Raw genomic sequence first — 27,922 nt, 5'->3', positions numbered from 1 at the left:
GCGCTAGGCCAGCCAGCAGCACTTAAAAAACTCACACACAAAATGTCTCTCCGAGCCAGCGCATGCGCTGGGCTCAGCGAGACCTAAAAAGTGATCATATTACCCTTGACCTCAAATAACTGATCAGGCTACCTTATGAGGCTAGGATCCAACGCAAAATTGCTTGAATGACCCTAAAAGCTCTTCACCTCAACACTCAATCCTATCTGGCCCAGGCACTGACCCTATCGAGTGGTGATGAATCTCGTCAAACCACAAGCTCTCTATCACTGAAGCCACACAAATAAAAAAAAAAAATACAAGTGAGCCTTCTCCGACATTGCTCCAACAATATGAAACTCTTTTCCTCCTAAGACCAGGTCCAACTCTTCCACATCTATCTTCCAAAAAAGAAGTTCAACTTTTACTATAAAACAAATTCTTTCCGCATTGATGCTGTACCTCTCTAATCCCAGACGCTGAGTCTATTTGCTCCTGTTTAGTTTTTTCTTTGTAACTTTACATGTTTAACACTTTATCTATTATTTCTATGACCAATCCCAACTGGGATCTTCACCAATCTTTTGTTGCATACCCATCCTTATGTATACTGTTGTACAAAGGCCAGATAGTCGAAAGGGTTTTATTCATGCTAATACCCCCGAGGGACTATGTGTTCTTGTCTTCATATTCCTTTTTCTTTTCCATGTTTTTCCACTGTAACTATTACTTCTCTGACCAATACCATATCATTATATTACCTATTGGAGGTCGCCAGTAGGTAGTTATAGTTAGGACCTAGTTTCCATAGGAAAAGCTTTTATTGATTTTCCAATAACTTTGGTGCCATTTGACGAATCTTCAAGACATTTTCAAAACTAATGGGGGTGTCACGTCAGCTGCTGTCTTGAACGTTTTGGAGTTATCTGTTAGGCAGGGGTCAGGAAAAAGGGGAGTCCCAAAACGCTTCTTCTCCATGTTAATATCCATAGGAAACTTTTGAAACGGCTACAACCCAAACTGCTGAAAATTACACCAAATTTGGCAAAAAGGACATTCCTGATCCAGAAAGCACTCATTTTGTTAAATGGTTCAGTAGTTTCTGGGAAATGTAAAGATGTCTTGGATATACAACTGTGGCCGTGGTGGATCCGCGAATCATCCTGATCTCGTCACTGAGATCTGATTGGCTGCCAACACTTCAAATCAGGAAGCTTTGCCAGCCATCTTGTGACTCTGTTGAACCGAGTCACAAGCAAAAGCATTAAAAAAAACGAAAAGGGGGCAATGTAGCAATAGCCTGACCCCCTAGGCCTGTTTAGGGGGTCCCACAGTGAACTCCCAAAGGCCAAAAAAAAAATGTCAGCGGGATTCGCCATAGATCTGTAAATTCAGCCGAACATTTAAAAAATGAAGTGCAACTCCTGCACTTCATTTCCTTTAGTCCCCTGGGTGGGTCATGCCCTGGGGGCAATAACAAATAGAGATGCAGGGTCCCGCATGCACTCCACAGTCCTGGGGACCGCCACCTCCCCAGGGCTAATACTTTGAAGTGCGGGGGCCACATGGCTAGTATAGTAAAAAGCAAGGGGCCATGTGTCCCCCTGCTGCCCTCGGGACCACCAACTCCTCAGGGCTATTTTAAAAATATGAGGGGACTGCTTGGCCTCCTTCCTGGAGCTGTAAATGGCCCTGGGGAGTGCCACCCCCCAGGGCCTGCTCCAGCAATGTTCCGGGGTGCCCACCCCTGGGACATTGCAGTTTGCTATGGGATGGGGAGCACTGCAAACGAGTGCTCCGCTTTTACCAAGCAGGAGACAGGAGGCGGCCTGGACCCCGGGGGCCTTCAGGCTTCCCCTGTGGTTCCCAAGGAGACGGCCATACCCTGTGGGATGGGGTCTCCAGGACCCAAAATGGCCTGAGAGGTCCCTTGAAACTAAAATAAAATAAACATTGGCTTGGCCTTGGTGGATGGGGTCCCCGGGACCAAAATTGACCTGGAGAGGGTGGCCACATGCCCCCTCACCCTTTTATAAATAAAAATATAAACAAAGGCCTAGCCCCGGGGTATGGGGTCCCAGGGGCCAAAAACGGCCTCAGGATGAAGGCCTCGCACCCCCCTGCCTTTTCATTTGAATTTTTTAAAAAATCAGTCAGGCCCCAGCGGATGGGGTCCACAGGGACCAAAAGGGTCAAGGGAAGGGGGTCACTCAGCCCCCCTTCATAAAATTTTAAAAAACAAAGTCGCCATCTCACCCGAGGCCCCACCTCCTTTCTCCACTACTCTGCAAATGCGCCTCCTGGTGTGCTCTTGCTTGGGGTATGAAGTCCCCTTTGCTGCTGAGGGTACTTAGGGGCCAACTACCCCACCTGTTACCTCCAGTACTCCCACACAGTGGGATTGCTGAGAGGTGGTCGGAGGGCCTGAGGACTAAAGTGGACTTATGCCCCCTAGCAGGAGTGCACCAAGAGGTGCATCTGCAGGGTGGTGGAGAAAGGGGGCCTGCCTCTGACCACCTCTCAGCAAGCAATCTAGCTGTGTGGGGTTTACTGGAGGTAACAGGGGGCTAGTTGGCTCCCAGATACCCTCAAGAGGCAAGGAGACTTCATCCCCCAAATAGTAGTTTGCCAGGAGGCGGCGCATTTGCAGAGTGGTGGAGAAAGGGGCATGGCCTGCAACCACCTCTCAGCAATCCCACTGTGTGGGGCTCACTGGAGGTAACAGCTAGGCTAGTTGGCCCCCATGGACCATCAGCAGCAAAGGTGACTTCATCCCCAGAACAAGAGCATGCCAGAAGGTGTGTTTGCAGAGTGGTGGAGAAAGGAGCGCATGGCCTGCTATCAGAACTCAGCAATTCTGCTGTGTGGAACTTACTGGAGGTAATGGGGATGTCCTTGGGGGCCAACCACCCCTCCTGTTACCTCCAGTAAGTCCCTCACAGTGGGATTGCTAAGAGTACTTCGGAGGCCACGCCACCCTTTCTTCACCACTCTGCAAACGCGCCTCCTGGCATACTGCTCGTTTGGAGATGAGGTCCACTTTACTCCTGAGCGCCAAGAAGCCCTCCTGGTACCTTCTGTAAGTCCTATGCAGTGAAATTCCTGAGAACTGGTTGGAGGCCCAGCCCCCTTTCTTCACCACTCTGTAAATGTGACTGCTAGTTAGCCGCTTCAGTGCCCATGACGAGATGGTCTCGTCATGGAGCGCGGTTGGGCTGTGCCCATGACGAGACTATCTCATCATGAACCCCGCCCGCTAATGCAACGGCCGGCACAGGGCGGGGAAAGGGCGTGGCACTGAAGGGGTTAAAAAACATTAGAAATTCACTAAAAGAGGTTACAGGGACGTTATAGTTTGCAAATGGAATTTGAAAATCCTTAGAAACTCACGAAATAAAACAAAGGTTACAGGGACCTTATAGTTAGCAAATGCAATTGGAATATCCTTACAAACTCACTAAAAAAAACAAAGGCTACAGGGACGTTATAGGTAGGTTAACATTTCCCTCGTACAAAACCAGAGAAATTCAAGTGTCATAGTTACCTGAGTTAACTATAAAAGGCGCCCACGCAATGGACTGCTTATGACCACACATATCACTCATGACATGGTCAGTAACATCACTGATGACATCACTCATGACATCTCAAATGGAAAAAATTATAATGGGAGCTTGCAAGATAATACCTAACCTTGGTAAAATATCCGTGTGAGAGATCCCTGCTCACAAGGTTTCAATTGGGCTTAATACAGCGCAGTCTTTGCTTCCCTCCTGGGCAATACGGTAGCAATTCCATTTTAACATGCCCATGTGATGGAACTTCCCTACAAACTTTGGTCTATCTCATATTATTCTGTCCAACGTATTACAGAAAGGCCTTAAAGAACTAGCTTTTCTCACTGGACTAGAAGGCACTTGACCATTTTGCTTGACTCGCTTCTGACATTTCTGCAGCCATTTCCATTTTCTTTAGCACCAAGACGCCAACGGGCAGAAGTTTGCGCTTTATAAATTACATTTATTCACTTCCCGCGAAAAATATATTTGTCTCCTATTTCAAAGTCTACGTTTTTTTATCAATATAGACCCGCTTTTTTGCCCTTACAACCATTATTAGATCCAACTATTATTTTAGCTGTGGTGTCTTTCATAAAATGTGACTTAAAATTGAATGCTGCTATACATGTCAAACCATTTTTTACCAAAGTATGATACACATTGCAGTTTTTACTGATACTGTTATTTGAAATGTGTATCCTTTTCATAATTGTATATATGTTTATAGCTGTTTTAATGTTGAAAGCTGTACTGTCAGAGGTTTTTAGCTTGTACTTTTATGATTATGAATTAATAATCATATAAAAAAATATTGATTGATTCATTGATTGAAGAAACAATGACCAATATGTGTTGTCAATGTTCTTGGCAATATCTCTATACCATTTATTTTAAAGATCATCCAAATTAAACTCATGACATCTGTTCATGCATTATGCAGTTGTGTCTTATGACCCTTCACCCAGTTCCCAATGTTAGCAAATGTAACACTGTGTGGGCAGATCTGTGACCATTCCGTCCTATAACTGCATAACAAACTCATGCATCAGGAACTGCCCCACAGGTAATCCATCGTCCTGCTCTTGTTCAGAGAATTATTTGTGCATATTTTTGCTGTTCCAGTCTCCTGCATGGATCACTCAAGCAGAGTTTAAATCTGATAGTTTGCAATAGCCCCCCCATCCCCCACAAAATAAGCCAGTTAGACTCAGAATTGGGGCACTCGGCATTTATTTCATTCGGAAGCCTGTCCCTTTCTTGCATATGAACCAACAATATGTAAGCGATCTCAGCAAAATGGACCCTTCTTTCAACTGGGGCCTAGTTGTAAAGAATAAGTAAACAATATCAAACACAGAGTGTTTTGAGGTCAGTAGTTCTACTTTGGGTGAGAGGAATATCCAAGAACCATACCTCTGCCCTATCAGTTGTGTGGCTATGTAGCCAATAATATGGAACTCCCAAAATACCCTGGCTTGTGAGAGCTATAGTTTACTCAGATCCACCCTCTGTCCTGCGGCTCTCCAGGTCAAGTGATACAAGAATATATTTCTTTCTTTAAAGATTTGTACTGGAAGTAGGGCCACCAAATTGGCAAATTAGTATAGAAGCCTAAGTAATAAGAACATTGTGGACAATGCTATCTTGGTCATTAGTGGGAGACGCAATGATCCCCAAGGCACAGCCTCTAATAGCTGCTAGTAGTTTACCAAAGTTGCTTCAATGGCCTTTGTTTTAGGTCTGTGTGTTTGTAGGGTACCCCCTAGCTTCTGTGTTTTTCCAGATGATGTTTGATATTCCTTACAAGGTCGCAGTCTTCGCTGATACCAAGCAGAGATTCAGTATCTCCAATATCCTCAAGCTGATTTTAAATACTGCTGCCTCTGAAAGTTTCCAGTTTGGTGTGCAGGTGTAGGACTGAACCCAGTGGGGCACCATTTGCCATCATAATGTTATCTACAAACATGTATGGTTATTGTTATACCTTCAGAATAAAAGTCTTTATTGTTCTCAATACAACTTATTTTGTTAATAATTGTTTGACTGTTGAGGCAAATTAAAAGAGAAAACAGTGAATCCCTCCCCGGTCAGACTTTGCAAGAAACCTTTACCTGATCTTTGCATATTTAATTCTATTTTAGCTGCCCTAGATTGTTCGTTATTAAAACTACCTTGATGTTTTTTTCTTGCGCAACATATACTGGATAAGTTGTGACTTTAACCTTAAATTCCCAATTTATCCAGTCAAACCTTTCTCCCAAGCTAGGCCTTCTATAGGCCACCTTTAGTTTTCATTAGAAATGATGCAACATTTCAACAAGGCCTTCACCTCTTTATCAAATCAGGTGCAAATAGTGGTCGTTACCAATTTGATATGCAGGGATGATATTTCACACTTATTTGAATGTTTCCCCACACTAATACCTTCAGCTATTGCTTGGTTACATTTGCTCATGAGAAAAGCCCTGATTCAAAGATTTGCAGCTCAAGCAGAGGGGAAACATGCAGATTTACTTCCTGATAAAACCGAAACTGCATGTTAGATCTCAATCCAGCATACAGAATAGGAAGATAAAATGACATGTTCAAAATCCCAAGTCTGAGCACCAGTTTTATGTGTTAGTTGACTACGTTTTGGGATCCATTCGGATCGAGGGCCTAAATGACTATGGTTTTTGTATCAACAGCAAGTACTTTGCTGCGCACTGAAATGTTTTCCTGCCTTCTTCCGCTATGCAAAAATATTGGCATGGAGAAAGTAAATAACGTGCTTCTATTTCTCTTCAATCCAATGCGTAAGAGAAGTTTATTTGAATAAGTATGTAAATGACTTTGATTTGTATTGTTTGGTCTTTGGCAGGTCACGCAAATGCTCATGGTATGACTCATTCATCCACTTGCACATTTAAGGTGATGTTTGTAGGAACGTGGAGTATTATGTGGTAATGCTTGATAGGCTTCACCATACAATACTATCACAGACCCCAAAGATGGTCATTAGATTCCCAATAATTAATGCTTAGCTCAGTCCTAGTAGTGTGGCAAAGAGAAGTCAGGTTTTCCGACAGGAACATGCGTTAAGCACTTCAGAGTACCAACATGAACGAAGTTAATGACACAATTTGAAAGAAATTTAACTCCAATTTATAAAATTAAAGCAGATTTTTATATTAATTTGGACACCCCAAAAAACGTGATCAGATAAAATAATCGCTGTTATGGATTTAGAAGAAAACATAAATCACAGCAATTCAGTACTGTAGATTACTATGCATTGTGGTCAATGGGAAAAAGTGGTAGTGACGATCGGCCACATGCAGGTCGAGTTACATGAAACCCAAGGAGGGTAGAGGTGATGTGGGTCCCAGGACCAAGCCACAGCAGCCAGTTAAAATTTACCTGGCTCTTGTAGCCCGGGTGCAGAATTGTCCTGGCTCTCGCTCGTGCTGAACAGGAGCCGCAGGAGAGCTGCTTTTACTACTTGCAGGGTGCTGCGGGGGAACATGGTGAAAAATCTCTACAATAGGACTGCTGCTCGTGTCAGATTAAAGTTGCAAGGAGTTTCCTCTAGATGCAGCTTCGAGTGAAGGGGTCATTTGCTGGACTGCTGTGCAACAAGCCTTGGCAGCCATAAGTATAGTCAATAGGTAATTAGACATCCGGTGGTCCCGGGGAGCGCAGCTGTCACCAGACAATGATGTGATACTCATCACCAGGGAAGGGCTTTGACTCCACCCACATGTTGGGAGCTAGGTGTATAAGTTTTGATTGGGCAAAAGTTGTGGGCTTCCACAAAAATAGTGCTTGCTTGCCACACAACTTTTATCAGTTTGTTTATTTATCCAGCTGCCGACCTTGAACTTTTAGGGGCGCACACATGACATTGTAATGCTGCTAACCAGTCTTAGATAGCTAGATAATTTATGGTGTTTGCCTTTCTCTGGCAGAAGCGTGGATGGGAGTAAGACAATCATTAACATAAGACTGCATTAAGACAGCAGGCTTTTAAGGATAGATTGTTATTTCACTCTGCTCAAGCCTATAGGTAGGAATTTTATAGGTTACCACAGTAATATTTTGGTGTTGATGATCCACCCAAACTAACTGTGAGGATAGAAGGTATGCACTACAATAGCCTTGTTGAGCTCTCCTATGAGAGATTGTATTTTTATTTTGCTACGTAATATCGTATGCTACACTCAGTATAATGGGCTTGAGATTGTTATGGTGACAAATCAATGATGAAGGATATATACCTGAATGGTTATGATGAAACATTCGGAAAAAGGCAGAAGACCTGATACATTGATTGTGAGAAGAATGTGTTAAAGCCAATATGCATTTAGCGTGGAACATTATTACTCTGATTTGAAGCCTATCATTAGGTTTTTGTTACATGGAACCTCATGGATTACTTTACTAGCCAAGGGGGTTGGTGTTGGTGCCCCCTTTGCACTGTGAGAATATTTGTTAAACCATATTAGTACAGATAATAATTTGCTTTGCCAACTGTAATTTTGCATACATTTGCAATTTATGACGTATGGCTGCGTAATGATAGCCTTTTGGGAAAGCTTATGCTCAGTACAGTAGGCCTGAGATGTTAATGGTGACTAGCCAATGTTAATAGCTGTAGGTTTATTATAAAGGCATTAGGCCTGTCTTATTTATTGTGAAAAGCATATGAAAAAGGTATTTTGTTGCAAGTGATCTCACAGATTATCTTAGTAGGCGAAGGTTTTTCTGTTGGTCACCCACTCTGACAAACACTGGGAGTAAAATTTCACTGTGACAATTCTTGATAGGCCCTGTTGAGATGAGTGGCATTGTATATTGTTCTGTCAACTGTAATTTTGTACAGATTTGTAGTTGTTTTATTGTATGACTGATGGTTGCCAGTTTTGAGCACATCAGTAGGTCGTTGTGTACAGTGTCATGCCATTGGCCTTATCGATTTACTGGGAAACGTTAAAGCAGGTTCCCTTGGTGTGATTTATTTATAATGAAAAATCATGACAAAAAAAGTAGACCTTAGTTAATTATCTTGAAAAACACTGTGTTAAAGGTAATAGGCTTTTAAGGGTGGATTCTTTTTACACTGTGCTAAACCCTGTAGACAGGATTTTTGTTACATGCAATTTCACAGAGTACTCTAGTAAGCAAGGGTTTTGGTGGTGGTGATCCTCCTGAATAAACCATGGGAATAGAATAGTAGGGATTTTATATTGTTTTGGCAACTGTAGTTACATATTTGTAATAATATTATGGCATAACTGATGGTTGCTGTTAGGAATTGAGTTTTCTGTTCGGCAGAGGTAGGTACCTTTGTCTAAATAGGGACCCTTGCATCTAGTCAGGGTAAGGGGGATACACACTTTAGATAACCCCTGGTCACCCCCTAGGTAGCTTAGCAAGAGTAGACAGACTTATCCCAAAGGCAACGTGTAAAGTATTTGTACTCAAAACACACAGTAATACAGTGATAACACCACAAATGGACACCACACCATTTTAGGAAAAATACATTATCTTTATCTAAACTCAAAAAGATCAAAATGACAAAAATCCAACATACATGTAATTAGACTATGACTTTAAAAATGTTTCAGCAACTCGGTCGATAGAAAACTTTGGATGTGTGATTCTATTCAAAGTATCCGTAGATGCGTCAACAATCACTAAGCCAAACAGCCGCAGAGCAGGGAAGCAGCAAGAAACAAAGAGATGCGTCAGTTCCTGAGTCCTTGGGAAGGCGATGTGACAGTCCTGCTGCATGCAGCAGAAGTGATGCTTCAAATCCGGACTGTAGGGGGAAGTGATGCATCGACTCCAAGACGGTTGTGACCCGCGGGTGCGATGCATGGAAATTTGGGATGCACTGGCGAATGATGCAGCAAGCGGCACTGTGATAGTTTCTTCAGTCGCAATCGCATGATGCGTCGGTTCTTGCAGCCATGACAGGCGCTGCATAATTTCTGCAGCAGCACGGTGGTGCATCAAGATTCTTTTCGCACGGCGGGTTGACGTCTAGAAAAACAGCCGCAAGAAGAGCGATGCGTCGATTTTCTCGGTTATTCAGGTTTCCTTCAGCTCCCAACAGCAGGCACAACCTTCAGAGGTCCAAAACTGGAATAGGCAGCTCCTGGCAGGTCGGAACTCTAAGCAGCAGAGTTCAGGGAAGCTGGGGGTTAAGTCTTTGTGTCCATGAGACTTCAGAACAGGAGGCCAGCACACACAGGCCCTTGGAGATTCTTCTTCAAGCAGGTTCACAGCAAATTTCCTGTCTTTATCCTTTCCGTGGCAGAAACAGCAACTGCAGGCCAAGCCCACACAACTCACAGCAAAGGGTCAGTACTACTCCTCACAGTTCTTCAGCTCTTCTCCTTGGCAAAGGTTCTCCATGAGTTCAGAAGTGATTTGAAATTCTGGGGTTTAAGGTCTACAACTTATACCTCATTTTGTCTTTGTTTTCTTTGTGAAAGGTTCTCTGAGCCCAGCCCTAACCAGTTCTGTCCTCACTGGTGCAGTATGACCACAGGGGGTAGAGATTGCATTGTGCAAGGGAGACAGGCTCTACTTGTCAGTACCATGCACCTGAAAACTCGGCTTCCACAGGAGCAGAAGAAATTTTCCCTAAATCCCAAACTCCACTGCAAGTTAATTAGATAATCCACTCACAGTGAAGAGAGGGAAGGGGATATGGATGAAAATAGAGACTGTCACTGCTGTGCCTCGTCCGCTCAGGATTTCTGGGGAACGTTTTCAGGGCACCTGTAACACAAACACACTTTTACTACAACTTTAACTGACTCCCATCTAACTCTCCTAACCCTCTCTAATGGCTACCCATTACCTGTTATGCTCGGTGGGATAGCTGCTCTCTTATTGAATAAGTAAGTATTAGTTCTTTGTAATTCTTTCCTCAAGGCAAATAATTGTTCATTATTTGTTTTGAACATTGCAGGCTGAGGAGATAATTGGAGGTAAGTACAAATATAAGAGTTGTGGTGCTGCGGCCAGGGCGACTGACTCCAGAATCTGGGGATCACGGTTCGATCCCCGGCGCCGGCGGCAGATTAGCCCAGCACCATGTGACTCTGGGCAATAGCTTGCTTAATCTTCCCGACGGCCCCCAGCGCCTAGAGACCCTTACGGGTGATTGTTCGCGCTTTACAAATGTGGATTATTATATATATATATTTATATTTACTGATTAAGTTCAATGGCAATATCTGTAGCTGCAACACTGCTCAAACTTGCTGAACACTAAACCGAGACCTGTCCAAAACTCTAACAGTAGTCGCTATCTTGGAAATCCGGACAAGGACGAATTTGAATCAGTTTGAGCAGTACCAAAACGAGCCTCAGGGAAATAGATCGGTGATGATTTTCAACTGGGTACATTGGCAATCTTTAATATTTTAGCCTACTTAAGATATGGGTTAGAGCAGGTTTAGACCTGATTTGATCATCCTTGACAGTACCCCCCACCGAATCCCCTTCTCCTCCTTCCTTGGGCTTCTTAGGATGAGTCTTGTGAAACTCTCGAATCAGTCTGGGGGCATGTACATTTGAACTTGGTTCCCATGATCTTACCTCGGGACCAAACCCTTTCCAATCAACTAAGTAGAATAGCCTACTTTGCTACTCCCGGGAATCTATAATTTGCTTCACTTCAAATTATTTTTCTGACTGTACCTGAATTGGGGCTGGTGGCATTTCTTTTCTCAGGTCAAGTGGGTTTTCTTTTGATCAGAAAGACATGGAACACCAGATGTTTTTTTAACTTGGGGAGAAGTTTGATCTTTACACTCACTGGGTTAACCATTCTTTAAACCTGAAAAGGACCCACAAATTGAGGTTGGAACTTCCTTTTCCCCTTTAAACGCATATTATGAGTGGCGATCCAAACCTTATCTCCTCACTAGTATATAGGATTCCCTCTCCGCTTCTTGTCTGCCTGCTTCTTGTATGATCTTTTAGCTTTCTCTAGATTACTGGTAGCTACCTGATAGGTTCTTTGCAAATCTCTTACCACAACTTCTACTGCTGGTACCTCACTCTTGTGTTTCCCTATCAGCATGTTGGGATGCCTTCCTGAGTTCAAAAAGAATGTGGAGAAACCAGTGGAAGAGTCTACCGCATTTTTGTATGCAAACTCTGCTGCCCAGATTAAGCTCGGCCACTCCTCTTATTCGTCCATCAAGTATAGGCGCCAATATTGCTCCAGATCCTGATTGACCCTCTCAGTCTGTCCATCAGTCTCCGGGTGGAAACCAGTTGAGAAACAAGAATCAACCCCCAGTCTTTGTAAGTAGGCTCTCCAAAAATGTGAAACAAACTGTGGGTCCAATCGGATATTACCACCTTGGGGATTTCATGGTTCTTAACGATGCGCTGAGTGAATAATGTGGCCAGCTGCGTAGCATTGGGAATGGATTTTAGAGGGACAAAATGCCACGTTTTGGAAAAATGGTCGACTACCACTCAAATGGTTGAAAACCCCTGACTGGAGGGCAGATCTACAATGAAATCCATAGAGACTATGCCACGGACAAGGGGCTATGGCCAAGGGCATCAACATACCTTGAGGAGCCTGCCTTACAACCTTCCCCTTGACGCACTGCTCACAAGATGCCACATATTGTCCCACCCGAGCTACCATATCCGGCCACCAAAATTCTCGTCTAATGAGCTCAAGAGTCTTCTTCATTCCCTTCTTTCCTGCTAACGGCTTATCGTGGCAATGCTGAATGACCTCTTTACAAAGATCTTCATTGGGTACATAGAGGTTTCCTAGATGATAGGGTTTTCCATCCTTAATTTCTCTTCCAGAACCACTTTCAGCCCAACCATGCAATTCATCTTCAGAAAAGACGTTTTTGATCTTGTCTTCCAAATCTGCGTATAGAATGGTTCCCACTATTTTTTTCTTCTGGGATAATCAATCCTTTTTCAGGGATCTTTTCACTTTCTCCTGTATTCAAATGAGACAAGGCGTCTGCCTTTCCGTTCACTGATCCAGGCTTGTATGATAAGACAAAGTTTAAATCTGCAAAGAAAAGTGACCATCTCAGTTACCTTGGGGTAAGTGTTCGAGCTGATTTCAAAAACTGCAGATTCCTATGGTCAGTAAAAACTGTGACCTCGTGCTTAGGACCCAATAAATAATGCCCCCATTCATGGAAAGCATCTTTCACAGCCAACAACTCCTTGTCCGCAATTAAAAAATGTATTTCTGCGGCTGTCAGTTTATGGGAACGAAAGGCCACTGGATGAAGTTGACCTGTTTTCTTGTGTCTTTGCGACAGGATTCCACCGATTGTCAGATTTGATGCATCTGCTTTCACGTAGAAAGTTTCTTCTGGATTCGGGTGTAACAGAACTGGGGCAGTAGTAAACATTTCTTTCAGTAACTTGAAAGCCTCCTCAGTTTCGGTACTCCAAAATTACTTCTCATTCTTCTTCAGTAAATGTGTGAGAGGACTTTTTCAGAAAAATTGTGGATAAAGCGCCGGTAGAAATTCTCGAATCCAATAAAACTTTGTATTTCTTTTACATTTTGTGGAGGAGGCCAATCCTTGATCACTCTCACCTTTGCGTCGTCCATGGATACTCCTTCCTGAGACAAAAATAAACCCCAAATTCCACTCGCTTGGAGTGAAAGACACACTTTTCCAACTTAACGTAGAGCTGATAGTCAAGCATAGGAAGAATGGCATGACCTGATACTCGAACAAACCAAATTGAGTCCGAAACGCTGTCTTCCATTCATCGCCCTCCGCCATCTGCACTAAGTGGTAAGCCCCTCTTAGATCCAACTTGGTATAAATTTGGGCCTTTTTTACCTGATCCAAATGTTCTGAGTTTAGAGCCGGAGGGTATCGGGTCTTATTGGTGACTTGATTCAACGCTCGATAATCTATACAAGTTCTATGTTTTCCATCCTTCTTGGGGATGAAAAACAGTAGAGAAGAGACAGGAGATTGGGAGGGTCGAATGAACCCATTGGCCAAATATTGGTCCAAATATTCCTTCAAATGGGGATTCTCTGCTTCCATGAGGACATAAATTCTGCCGGATGGCAAGGATGCACCTGGTTCCACTTCAATCTTACAATCATATTCCCTATGCGGGGGTAATCTTTTGGCCTCTTGTTCATCAAAAACTTATGCAATGGCTTCATATTCTCTGGGAATCTCTTGAACTTCCAGAGCACAAATCATACTTGGCTGCTGGGCTAATAGTGACAGTGGTGATGGCTGGTGTTCAGTCTTGCACAGATGGTAACACTGTTCCTCGCAGTAATCAGAATTCAACCCTACAGTTCTTCTGGCCCAATCTATCTTCGGATTATGCTCGGTAAGTGAGGGAACTCCAAGAATAAGCTAAACTTGAGGAGCTTCGATGAGACCGAACCTCAACAAGCTTAAATGTTGGCCTGGCCCCAATAATGACATTTCCTCGGTATGGTAGTTAATGGGTCCTGAAATAGGTTGGTAGCATCAACTGCCCAAACTGGTTCTGTCTTCTCTTTCCAAAGAAAGCGAATTCCTAGCGACTTGGCAAATTTAATATTGCAAAAGTTTCCGGTAGCGCCTGAATCTATCATGACTGAGATCTCGTCCACTTCGGAAACTCCACATCTGATTAAACAGGAAATGATGAGATGGGGGCAGATGACTGTAGAGTGTTAGCAACTAGTTGTGGCTCAGGAGTTGTCTTATCGGAAGCACCCACCAGATAAACTCCTCTAACTGTCTTTCACCATAGAATGATTCTTTGTTTTTTTAGGGCACTCTTTGACAAAATTACCAGAATTTGAACAGTACATGCACAACTTGCCTACTCTTTGTTTTTCTCTTTCTTCCTTGGTCAATGGACCTGGCACAGTGCCGATCTGCATAGGTTCTTCTCCCGACGTGGATTCACTGGCTTTCATAGTTTCTGGCCTTATCCTGTCAAATCGTGGGGAAAAATGTTGAACGTCCTTTCGGTGCTCACTTTTTCTCTCATCTTGTCGTTGATCTACCTGTAAAACCAAATCGATTAACTCTGAAACATCTATGGGTCTTTTCGGAATTTGGGCCAGACCATCTTTTAATTAATCTTTGAGACCTCTATAGAAAATGGCGGCCCTCTAGGCTTCTGGCCAATTGGTTTTGACTATTAATTTGTTAAATTGCGCTAGATAAGTGATCAATTCACGGTTAATTTGCTTGAGATCTAAGAGCTCATTATCCGTAGGATGTGACATTGTTCTCCGATCAAAAATACGCAGAAACTCCAACTTCAATTCCTCAAAATCCTAGCAAATATGCTCATTGCTGTTAGTGTTTACCAGTGATAATGACCAAGCTGCAGCATCTCCACTCAGGTAGGAAAATATGAAGGCCACCTTGGCTTGCTCCTCATGAAAGATTATGGGCCTACATAAAAAGTGCAACGAACACTGAGTGAGAAAAATTTGGGCCTTATGGGGGTCACCATTAAATCTCTTAGGGGCCGCTAATGGAATAGTAGGGGAAATGGCATGAATTGCTTGTGTAGTCAATTCGGCTGCTGAAGGGGATGGGGAAAATTGTTGGGGTTTTCGTTCCTTGGACATGGGGCTGGACCCAACTACAAACTCATCAAATCTCTGCAGCAGATAATTAGCTTCCTGACTAGACATTCTTACCTCTTCTCTAAGGATCTTGTTTTCTTCCATAGCTTCTCTTAATTGTTTTTGTAACCCCTCCAAAACTGTCGCTAAGGCCTTAACTTCAATCCCTATAGCCATTCTGCCCAGGTAGAAGTTTTTGGTTAATGGCACTTCAATCTGTCAGTACCACGCACCTGAACGCGTCTTCCACAGGAGCAGAAGAACTTTTCCCCAAATCCCAGACTCCACTGCAAGTGATTTAGATAATCCACTCACAGTGAAGAGGGGGAAAGGGAATAGGGATGAAAAGAGAGACTGCCACTGCTGTGCCTCGTCCGCTCAGGATTTCTCAGGAAGATCTTCAGGGCACCTGTAACACAACAACAATTTTACTACTACTTTAATAGACTCCCATCTAAATCTCCTAACCCTCTCTAACGGCTGCCCATTACCTGTTATGCTCAGCGGAATAGCTGCTCGCTTATTGAATAAGTAAATATGAGTTATTTGTAGATCTTTCCTCAAGGCAAATAATTGTTCATTCTTTGTTTTGCAGATTGCAGGCCAAGGAGATACTTGGAGGTAAGTACAAATATATATATATATTTATATTTACTGATTAAGTTCGATGTAATATCTATATTTTCTTATCCAGAGAAGTGACAGTACAAGGGGTATAATTCTGTACCTTATTTCAACAATTGATTGTCGTATTAATATTAGAAATGTTCTAAATGTCTCTGCTAATTCTAGATAACTAGTAACAATTGTCTCCAGTAATTTCTCTCGCAACGAGAATGGTAGGTGAGCAGGATAAAGATAATCACCTGGTTCAGATTATTCAGAAGTGACTTACTTGAGAGACTTCTAGTTCACAGACATCAGCTTCAGGAAACTAAGGAGCATTAGACGAGTTTCCCACTCAAATGAAGTAACTGCCAAGCACCAAAAATACCTCAATGGCTTGACATGAAGACTTCACCAAAAACAGGGTACTCAGAAGGGAGATACTCACAGAGTAGTCAGGCGGAGTGAAAACGGAACAAAACACTGCTCCCCTGAGGTTATTTCAGTCACTCGCATGCATTGAAATAAAAACGCTGCTTCACCTCTGGAAAGACGGTTGAAGTGCACTTAGCGCATTGTGTGTGAGCGCAATGGCAGCAACACTTCTCAAACTGGCTGAACACTAGACCGAGAACTGTCCCAAAATCTAACAGAAGCCGTCATCTTCGAAATATGGACAAGGACTAATTTGAATCAGTTTGAGCAGCACCAAAACGAGTCTCAGAGAAATCGGTGATGCTTTTCAACTGGGTACATTGGCAATCTTTTATATTTTAGCCTAGATAAGATGCGGGTTAGAGCAGTTTTAGACGGGATTGAATCAGGCCTGACACTACTCAGGTGCAAGGAAATCTCCTCGCACTGCTCTAAATGCAGCCACACCCCATCCAGCTTAGTTCTGAGTCATCCGGGAAGGGCCAGGCACACCTAAACCCCCTAGCAGCTGCCTGTAGTGGATGCACAACCCCAGCCCCTGTCAGTTCAAAACCAGACAGTCAATCCACAAACAGGCAGAAGCACACAGAATGGTTAAACAAGAAATTGCCCTCTTTCTAAAAGTGGCATTTTAAAACACACAATTTAAAAACCATCTGTCACCTATGCGCTGTCTTCCCCTGCATAGACCAATAACGCCAATAGACTGAAGTACAGGGTTCAGGCTTTATTCCAGGTTAATACAAGCGTTATCTCGTTCTCTTTGGGAGAAAGGTGGTCTTCTGGCTTGTTATACTCCAGGATAGGGATAGGTCGGGTTCCTTGTTGTCCTCCTTCTCCTCGGCAGGGCCCGGGGTAGGGAATGCCTCCGATGGGGCCCGAAAAGGAAGGAAAAAGCAGGGATTAATATACAACCCTCCACGTCCGAAATTTGAGGGGGAAAGGGGGTGTGAGGGGTCACCGGGGTTCCAGCACCAAAAGAACACTCGTGTTTGAGAATAACGGTGTAAGTGAGTGAGGGATTCTCTGAACACAAGAAAACGTCCTCAGCCCGGGTGCCCTCCCGACAGCGAACTCCCTCCCCTAGCGCCCTCCCGGTGGTTTAAGAAGCCCAGGATACGACCACGTACCTTTCCCAGCCACACTCCTCCGGGGGTGTGGCGGGGCGAGAAGTGGTTCCGTTGGCCTCCTGGCTCTCCGTCTCTCTCCGCTCCTCTCTGCTCCTTCGAATCTCGTTCTCCTCTCTTCTCCTCGGTCTCCCTCCTCGCCTCGCTCTCCTCCGCGTCGCCGATCTCTCCTCCTCGGGCTTTCGCGCCGTCAGGTCTCCGAACTTCCGCTTTACGGAACTCGCGGCATTCTGATTCGTCCACTCCCGATGTCGTCATCCGAGCCGCACCTCCTTCCGCAGTGATCCAGTCCACGTTAAAGGGGCCATCAGCACCCTGCAGGGGAGGTGTAAAGGTCCCGTCAGTTGTGTCCTTTTCGTGGTTCTCCTCAGGTCCCTCGGCCAGGCGACACATCCCCATCCCCGGATTTTCCCGATCGGGGGAAATAGGGTACCTCGAGAGAAAATCAGCATTGCCCTGTTCCGATCCCTTACGATGTTTCACCTCAAATCGATTGGGTTGCAAGGCCAGAAACCAGCGTAGGATACGGTCATTGTGGCCTTTATTTCGCTGGAGCCAGGTGAGAGGGGCATGGTCCGTAAAGAGGGTGAAAAGCCGGCCCTCCAGGTAATAGCGAAGCTTTTCCACCCCCCACCTCACAGCTAGACACTCCTTCTCTATGGTGGAATATACCTGCTCTCTAGGAAATAGTTTTCTGCTGATGTACAATATGGGGCGCTCAAGACCGTTGTCATCCTCTTGGGAAAGTACCGCCCCGATCCCAACCCCTGAGGCGTCTGTTTGAAGGATAAAAGGTTTTTGGAAGTCAGGGGCGATTAACACCGGCGAGGAGGTAAGAGCGTCTTTGAGGCCCTGAAAAGCCGAGGCTTCCTGCTCACCGGGAGGTGGTAAGCGGGGCGAAGCCTGGGATTTTCGCAGGAGATCGGTCAGGGGGCTGGCCATTCTAGCAAAGTGTGGGACAAACCGTCTGTAGTAGCCTACTAATCCCAAAAAGGCCCTGAGATCCCTCTTCGTCTTGGGATAGGTCAAAGCCTGCACAGCCGCCACCTTCTCTTACTGAGGCATAAGATTTCCATTACCGAGCAGAAACCCTAAATATTTAACCTGCTGATAAGCCACCCGGGATTTTTTTGCGTTTATGTGGAACCCAGCTTGACAAATGCTGTCTAATATACTCTTCAGGTGTTGAAGATGGTCAGGCCATGTCTTACTGAAGACGACAATGTCGTCTAGATATGCCGAAGCATAAGGAAGGTGGGGTCGGAGAAGGGTATCCATGGTGCGTTGAAAGGTGGCCGGGGCTCCATGCAACCCAAATGGGAGGACAGTGAACTGATAATGCCCCGAGGGAGTGGAGAAGGCTGTTTTCTCCTGGTCACCCGGAGCAAGGGGAATCTGCCAATACCCCTTGGTGAGGTCGATAGTGGTGATGTACTTGGCCTCACCAAGGCGTTCCACCAACTCGTCCACCCGGGGAAGAGGGTACGCGTCCTGTTTTGAAACCCTATTGACCGAGCGGAAGTCAATACAAAAACGGATACTCCCGTCCGGTTTAGGCACTAAAACCACCGGAGAACACCAGTTGCTTCGGGAAGGGACAATGACTCCAGTTTTTAGCATTTGTTGGATTTCCCCTTTGAAAGCCGTTCGCCGGGCCTCAGGTATCCTATACGGTTTTTGTTTGACGACCACCCCCTCGGGAGTTGGTATGGTGTGTACAGAGAGGTGAGTTCTGCCGGGCTGGTCCGAGAAGACCCCAGAATATTGTTGTAGGAGGGTGGCAATAGCGTTTCTCTGAGAGGCTGACAGGTCGGGGTTGATAGGTAATTCAGAAATGGTATGTGGCATAGGGGTGGAAAAGGAAACCGTTTGAGAGGGAACCGGAGTGGTTCCCAGCCATTTTTTAAGGATGTTGATGTGGTACAACTGAGTCTTGGTTCGGGACATCTGGAGAACGTAGGAGGTTCTACCCACTTTCTTCACTACCTGGAAAGGACCTTGCCACTCTTTTCTCATCTTTTGAGCCGAGCTGGGTAGTAAAACCAAGACCCAATCCCCTATATCAAGCTCCCTCCATTTTTTTCCCTTATCGTAGAAATGTTTTTGTTTGACTTGAGCGATTGCTAGGTGTTCATGTGCTAGCGTCCTTAATTTATGTAATCTGGACTGTAGTTGGCGAGAATAGTCAAGGAGAGCCTCCGCTTCCTTTGTGCCCTCACTTTCCCAACTCTCTTTCGTTATTTCCAGTAAGGTTCTGGGTTGTCGTCCAAAAAGGAGCTCGAAAGGAGAAGCCCCTAGGCTGGACTGTTTTTGACTACGTAACACAAAGAGAGCCAAAGGCAACATTTGATCCCAATTTCTCCCATCCCCAGACAGAAGTTTTTTTAGGGTCAGTTTGAGGCTCCCGTTGTAGCGCTCAACCAACCCGTCTGTCTGGGGGTGGTATACTGATGTTTTGATGTGTTTAATGTTGAGTTGTTGGCAGACCTGTTTCATCAGTCGGGACACGAAGGGGGTGCCCTGGTCAGTGACGATTTCCCTAGGGAAGCCCATCCTGGAAAATACTTCTATCAGACGTTGCGCTATGGCACTGGTAGTGGCTGCTCTGAGGGGAAAGGCCTCTGGATAGCGGGTGGCGTAATCCACTAAAACAAGGGCGTACTGATGTCCCCGACTCGATTTGGGCAATGGGCCAATGAGATCCATTCCCAACCGGTCAAAAGGTTTGCCTATAATGGGGAGCGGTTGCAAGGGGACCGCCGGAGGCGTATAGGGATTACGCCGTCGACATATGTGGCATTCTTGGCAGTATTTCTGGACCTGGGCGTATACCCCAGGCCAGAAAAAATGTTGCAGAATAGATTGTCCGGTTTTTTCCGCCCCCACATGCCCCGCCAAAAGGTGGGCATGGGCAAAAAAAAGAATTTGATCCCTGAATTCTGAGGGTACCAGAAGTTGAGGAACAGCGTCTTCCTTGGCTAAGCGGTAGAGGAGACCCTTCTGTTCCACAAAGGTGGGGTACGACTTGATCGTTTGGTTTTGCTCGGCCCGGGCTTTAGACCATGCGTTAACCAGACTTGCATCGTTTAATTGGGCCGTACGAAAGTGTGTGTCCCTAGCCCAGGGTTCGGGGGTCAATACGGAGACGGGCCACTGTTTAGGGAAAGAAAGAACTTCTCTCATCATAGAGGAAAAACAGGGATTGTCGGTTCCCAGAATGACGGGTTCGGGAAGCTGTGAGAGTACCCCTACGACTGCAGTCATTTCGGTCCCGGTAGGTGTTTGTAACTTGATCCTGGCTAACGGGTAATCCCTCACCTCTCCATGAACACACCTTATACCAACCCTTCTACCTGGTAGGACCCAAGAAGGGAGAATGAGTTCCTGTCTGGCCACAGAATGCTTACAACCTGAGTCTAAGAGGGCCCTAACACGTTTACCCTGAAGTTTGACACTCACGTAAAATACCGGTCCGGTTTCCTGAGCGTAGAGAAGAGAGTGGGGTAGGTAGCTCACGTCCATTGGTTCCTCCTCCTTATCCCTCTTCTTCCTGCAATAGCGAGCTATGTGCCCCCATTCCCCACAATCAAAACACTGGGGACCAGAAAAGGGGGTTTGCTCAGGTCGGGCTCCTCGGTTGCGTACTGGCTCAGGGTTCACTTTGAAATTCTTTCGGTCTCCCTTCCCCTGGATGGTGGGTTTGAACGCTCTCTCCGGTTCCTTCTGAGGGCGGACTTGAGCTCGAGCGTAGGATGTGGCCATATCCACAGCCTGTTCTAAGGTCAAGCCGGCATGTTGTTTTAACCACCGTTGACTAGGATAGGGGAGGGCCTCCAGGAACTGTTCAAGGTATATTTTCCCCATTACTTCTTCCATGCTGGAGTCCTGGGGTTTCAGCCATTGATCCGCCGCTTCCTTTAATGTAAAGAACAATGCCTTAGGTAAGTCACCAGGTGTTCTTCTCTCTTGCCGGAACCGCAACCGATGAGTCTCGTCATCCACTCCCAATCGATCTAGTATATATTGTTTTATGATGGCGTAGGTAGCGGTTCCGTCTTTATTGACAGTCTGATAGGCCGCTTGGGCTTCCCCCACCAACAAGGGGGCTAGATAGAAGGGCCATCTTTCTCCGGCCCAGGCACTAGCCCTAGCGGCTCTCTCGAAGTTCAAAAAGAACGCTAAGGGGTCCTCTCCCGGGGTGAACTTCTGAAGAGGGACCACGGTTCCAGGAGGGTCAGCCGCTCTAGTCTGACCCAGACAGACCATAAGGTGGGCTTGTCCCTCAGCCAACTTGACCAGGTTGTCTGCTTGCGTTTGAATGGCGGAGGTAAAGACGGCCCGATCGGCGTCTGCTTGGGAGGAACTCCGTTCTATGGCCCACTCCATCTTCGTCTGCCCCTCCCTCATTTGGTGAATAAGGGCGTCCATCCTGTATCGGGTGGTTGTTCGATAATTCTCCTATCTGGCTCGCCACTTGTCGCCTATGCGCTGTCTTCCCCTGCATAGACCAATAACGCCAATAGACTGAAGTACAGGGTTCAGGCTTTATTCCAGGTTAATACAAGCGTTATCTCGTTCTCTTTGGGAGAAAGGTGGTCTTCTGGCTTGTTATACTCCAGGATAGGGATAGGTCGGGTTCCTTGTTGTCCTCCTTCTCCTCGGCAGGGCCCGGGGTAGGGAATGCCTCCGATGGGGCCCGAAAAGGAAGGAAAAAGCAGGGATTAATATACAACCCTCCACATCTGAAATTTGAGGGGGAAAGGGGGTGTGAGGGGTCACCGGGGTTCCAGCACCAAAAGAACACTCGTGTTTGAGAATAACGGTGTAAGTGAGTGAGGGATTCTCTGAACACAAGAAAACGTCCTCAGCCCGGGTGCCCTCCCGACAGCGAACTCCCTCCCCTAGCGCCCTCCCGGTGGTTTAAGAAGCCCAGGATACGACCCCGTACCTTTCCCAGCCACACTCCTCCGGGGGTGTGGCGGGGCGAGAAGTGGTTCCGTTGGCCTCCTGGCTCTCCGTCTCTCTCTGCTCCTCTCTGCTCCTTCGAATCTCGTTCTCCTCTCTTCTCCTCGGTCTCCCTCCTCGCCTCGCTCTCCTCTGCGTCTCCGATCTCTCCTCCTCGGGCTTTCGCGCCGTCAGGTCTCCGAACTTCCGCTTTACGGAACTCGCGGCATTCTGATTCGTCCACTCCCGATGTCGTCATCCGAGCCGCACCTCTTTCCGTAGTGATCCAGTCCACGTTAAAGGGGCCATCAGCACCCTGCAGGGGAGGTGTAAAGGTCCCGTCAGTTGTGTCCTTTTCGTGGTTCTCCTCAGGTCCCTCGGCCAGGCGACACCATCTTACAAGATGTATTAGTAAATTCTGAGTTCAGAGAGTCTAAACTTTATTTCTCCACCTTGTCCCAATGGGAAGTTATACTTGTAAGATGTTGCAAAGTACTCCCATTCTATCCTATGGGACATCTAGCCTTTCAATAGTGAAAAACGAAATTAGCAGCATTTCACTATCAGGACATGTCAAACACACCAGTACATGTCCTCCCTTTTACATACACTGCACCTTGCCCAGGGGGGTACCTTGGGCCTACCATAGGGGTGCCTTTTATGTAAGAAATCGGAAGGTTTGGGCCTGGCAAGTGAGTGCACTTGCCAGGTCGACATGGCAGTTTAAAACTGTGCACAGACACTGCAGTGGCAGGTCAGAGATACCTTTACAGGGCTACTCATGTGGGTGCCGCAATCAGTGCTACAGGCCCACTTGTAGCATTTGATTTACAAGCCCTGGCACACTCAGTGCACTTTACAAGGGGCTTACCAGTAAATAAAATATGCCAATCAGGGAGAATCAATTCTAATCACAATTTACACAGGGAGCACTTGCACTCTGACACTGATCACCAGTTGCAAAGTTCCCAAAGCATCTAAGCCAGCAAAAACGATATCCAGCACAGTATCAAAAATACAGGCGGGAGAGGCAAAAAGTCAGGGGAAACCACACCAAAGATGCCAAGTCTAACAGTTGATTTCTGTAAAGGCTTTTCAACTCAATAGGTTGGTTATGATGGCAAATCAATGATAAAGGTTAAAGGCCTGATTGTTCATAGCGAACATTTATGATAAAGGCAGTAAACATGCCATATTGATTGTGAAAGGCATATGTTAAAGTAAATAGGCATTTAAGAGTAGATGGACATTTCTCTATTTTAAAGCCTACAGATAGGTATTTTGTTGCTTGAAATGACAAGGATTACTTTTGTAGAGAATACATTTGGTGTTGGTAACTGCCTCTGACACATTCTAGGGGGAGAAGATTTGCACTGTAATGATTCTGGCTAAGAATCTCTTCTTAGCTTTCTGTCAGAATCGTGTGATTAAAATAATTAAATAATACAAGCATCCAGATATGTATAAATAGATGCTCATATAGATACAAAGAGGGTCTTTGGGTGAGGTCTATTGTACTATTAGTCTGCCTGAGTGTCATTTCACTTTGCTTCCATCCATGACAGCAAACTGCATGGAGTACAGGTTCAATCCGCATCAGCCATTGGCTCTCTTGCCTTATAACTGACGATATTTTTATATCACATGTGTACTTCAACCTGAAAATGTGTGTGCTTCAGTGTCAGGGCTGATTGTCCAGCCCTTTAGTTTTTAATTGTTCTTCTTTTATAGCTCACCTTTGTTCTCTTTACTTCTCCTTTTTCTATTTTAATGTTTCCTAAATGGATGCTACACCTCTCTAGGCAGTGCTAATTGGTTGCTTGCCGCTCACTTCATCAGCAGTGCGCCACATCTCATGCAGCCACTTACTTTAAACCAGTAGACCATTATGGAATGCATTTGTCCATATAGTAAAATGTTTTACTATTCAAAGATGGCCAACATGTTGGTTCTAAATGTGACAACCATACTTGAACTTTAAAAAACACAATAGACTATTTTCAATACCTTTACAAGACGGACACCCCCTGCTATGTTTAGTTGTGTTACTATAAGCATTTGCCTGCCATGTTTACATGGCAGCATGGTTTCTTTTTTCTACTTGTATTCTTTTAATTTATCTTGCATATGTTGTTGAGCTTGTGTGTGTTTTATTGCTATTGTGTCAGAGGGTGAATGCAAGAATGAGTCACTAAATTGATGAATGGATGCATGAGTGTAAAGATAGTGATTTGGGGGCCGATTACGATCCTGGAAAAACCCGGTACAAACCGTGGGTCGGAGCTTTTTCTCCGTCCGACTCGTACCGGGTTGTAAAACTTTACAAACATGCAATTACGATTCGTACGGAAACACCATTTCCGTACGAATCGGAAAAAATACCAACCGACAGAAAAATACATACAAATGTGATCCGGGACACCGCGGACGTGACGTCCGGACGGAGTTAGGCATGTTTTTACGTACCAGCAATTACGATTCGCACCGACTGCAGTCCGGATGGGAACATTTTTACGGCACCTAAAAAGTGCCGGAAAAGCTAAGTACGCAGCGATGCGAGCTGATTAGGGGGCCCGGTACGCGCCGTACCCCCCCCCCGCCCCCCGTATGTACGGAGCGTACCCCTGTACCCCCCAGCCCCCCGTATGTACGGAGCGTACCCCCGTACCCCCCAGCCCCTCATATGTACGGAGCGTACCCCCGTACCCCCCAGCCCCCCGTATGTACGGAGCGTACCCCCACCCCCGTATGTACGGATAAAGTGGATAAAGCGCCGGTAGAAATTCTCGAATCCAACAAAACTTTGTATTTCTTTTACATTTTGTGGAGGAGGCCAACCCTTGATCACTCTCACCTTTGCGTCGTCCATGGATACTCCTTCCTGAGACAAAAATAAACCCCAAATTCCACTCGCTTGGAGTGAAAGACACACTTTTCCAACTTAACGTAGAGCTGATAGTCAAGCATAGGCAGAATGGCATGACCTGATACTCGAACAAACCAAATCGAGTCCGAAACGCTGTCTTCCATTCATCGCCCTCCACCATCCGCACTAAGTGGTAAGCCCCTCTTAGATCCAACTTGGTATAAATTTGGGCCTTTTTTACCTGATCCAAATGTTCTGAGTTTAGAGCCGGAGGGTATCGGGTCTTCTTGGTGACTTGATTCAACGCTCGATAATGTATACAAGTTCTATGTTTTCCATCCTTCTTGGGGATGAAAAACAGTAGAGAAGAGACAGGAGATTGGGAGGGTCGAATGAACCCATTGGCCAAATATTGGTCCAAATATTCCTTCAAATGGGGATTCTCTGCTTCCATGAGGGCATAAATTCTGCCGGATGGCAACGATGCACCTGGTTCCACTTCAATCTTACAATCATATTCCCTATGCGGGGGTAATCTTTTGGCCTCTTGTTCATCAAAAACTGATGCAATGGCTTCATATTCTCTGGGAATCTCTTGAACTTCCAGAGCACAAATCATACTTGGCTGCTGGGCTAATAGTGACAGTGGTGATGGCTGGTGTTCAGTCTTGCACAGATGGTAACACTGTTCCTCGCAGTAATCAGAATTCAACCCAACAGTTCTTCTGGCCCAATCTATCTTCGGATTATGCTCGGTAAGTGAGGGAACTCCAAGAATAAGCTAAACTTGAGGAGCTTCGATGAGACCGAACCTCAACAAGCTTAAATGTTGGCCTGGCCCCAATAATGACATTTCCTCGGTATGGTAGGTAATGGGTCCTGAAATAGGTTGGTAGCATCAACTGCCCAAACTGGTTCTGTCTTCTCTTTCCAAAGAAAGCGAATTCCTAGCGACTTGGAAAATTTAATATTGCAAAAGTTTCCGGTAGCGCCTGAATCTATCATGACTGAGATCTCATCCACTTCGGAAACTCCACATCTGATTAAACAGGAAATGATGAGATGGGGGCAGATGACTGTAGAGTGTTAGCAACTAGTTGTGGCTCAGGAGTTGTCTTATCGGAAGCACCCACCAGATAAACTCCTCTAACTGTCTTTCACCATAGAATGATTCTTTGTTTTTTTAGGGCACTCTTTGACAAAATTACCAGAATTTGAACAGTACATGCACAACTTGCCTACTCTTTGTTTTTCTCTTTCTTCCTTGGTCAATGGACCTGGCACAGTGCCGATCTGCATAGGTTCTTCTCCCGACGTGGATTCACTGGCTTTCATAGTTTCTGGCCTTATCCTGTCAAATCGCGGGGAAAAATGTTGAACGTCCTTTCGGTGCTCACTTTTTCTCTCATCTTGTCGTTGATCTACCTGTAAAACCAAATCGATTAACTCTGAAACATCTATGGGTCTTTTCGGAATTTGGGCCAGACCATCTTTTAATTAATCTTTGAGACCTCTATAGAAAATGGCGGCCCTCTAGGCTTCTGGCCAATTGGTTTTGACTATTAATTTGTTAAATTGCGCTAGATAAGTGATCAATTCACGGTTAATTTGCTTGAGATCTAAGAGCTCATTATCCATAGGATGTGACATTGTTCTCCGATCAAAAATACGCAGAAACTCCAACTTTAATTCCTCAAAATCCTAGCAAATATGATCATTGCTGTTAGTGTTTACCAGTGATAATGACCAAGCTGCAGCATCTCCACTCAGGTAGGAAAATATGAAGGCCACCTTGGCTTGCTCCTCATGAAAGATTATGGGCCTACATAAAAAGTGCAACGAACACTGAGTGAGAAAAATTTGGGCCTTATGGGGGTCACCATTAAATCTCTTAGGGGCCGCTAATGGAATAGTAGGGGAAATGGCATGAATTGCTTGTGTAGTCAATTCGGCTGCTGAAGGGGATGGGGAAAATTGTTGGGGTTTTTGTTCCTTGGACATGGGGCTGGACCCAACTACAAACCCATCAAATCTCTGCAGCAGATAATTAGCTTCCTGACTAGACATTCTTACCTCTTCTCTAAGGATCTTGTTTTCTTCCATAGCTTCTCTTAATTGTTTTTGTAACCCCTCCAAAACTGTCGCTAAGGCCTTAACTTCAATCCCTATAGCCATTCTGCCCAGGTGGAAGTTTTTGGTTAATGGCACTTCAACCTGTCAGTACCACGCACCTGAACGCGTCTTCCACAGGAGCAGAAGAACTTTTCCCCAAATCCCAGACTCCACTGCAAGTGATTTAGATAATCCACTCACAGTGAAGAGGGGGAAAGGGAATAGGGATGAAAAGAGAGACTGCCACTGCTGTGCCTCGTCCGCTCAGGATTTCTCAGGAAGATCTTCAGGGCACCTGTAACACAACAACAATTTTACTACTACTTTAATAGACTCCCATCTAAATCTCCTAACCCTCTCTAACGGCTGCCCATTACCTGTTATGCTCAGCGGAATAGCTGCTCGCTTATTGAATAAGTAAATATGAGTTATTTGTAGATCTTTCCTCAAGGCAAATAATTGTTCATTCTTTGTTTTGCAGATTGCAGGCCAAGGAGATACTTGGAGGTAAGTACAAATATATATATATATATTTATATTTACTGATTAAGTTCGATGTAATATCTATATTTTCTTATCCAGAGAAGTGACAGTACAAGGGGTATAATTCTGTACCTTATTTCAACAATTGATTGTCGTATTAATATTAGAAATGTTCTAAATGTCTCTGCTAATTCTAGATAACTAG

The sequence above is a fragment of the Triturus cristatus genome, chromosome 7 (genome assembly GCF_964204655.1).
Source record: "Triturus cristatus chromosome 7, aTriCri1.1, whole genome shotgun sequence".
NCBI classification, from domain to species: Eukaryota; Metazoa; Chordata; class Amphibia; order Caudata; family Salamandridae; genus Triturus; species Triturus cristatus.
The sequence above is the reverse complement of the archived record's forward strand: the minus strand, read 5'-3'. Positions refer to the sequence as shown.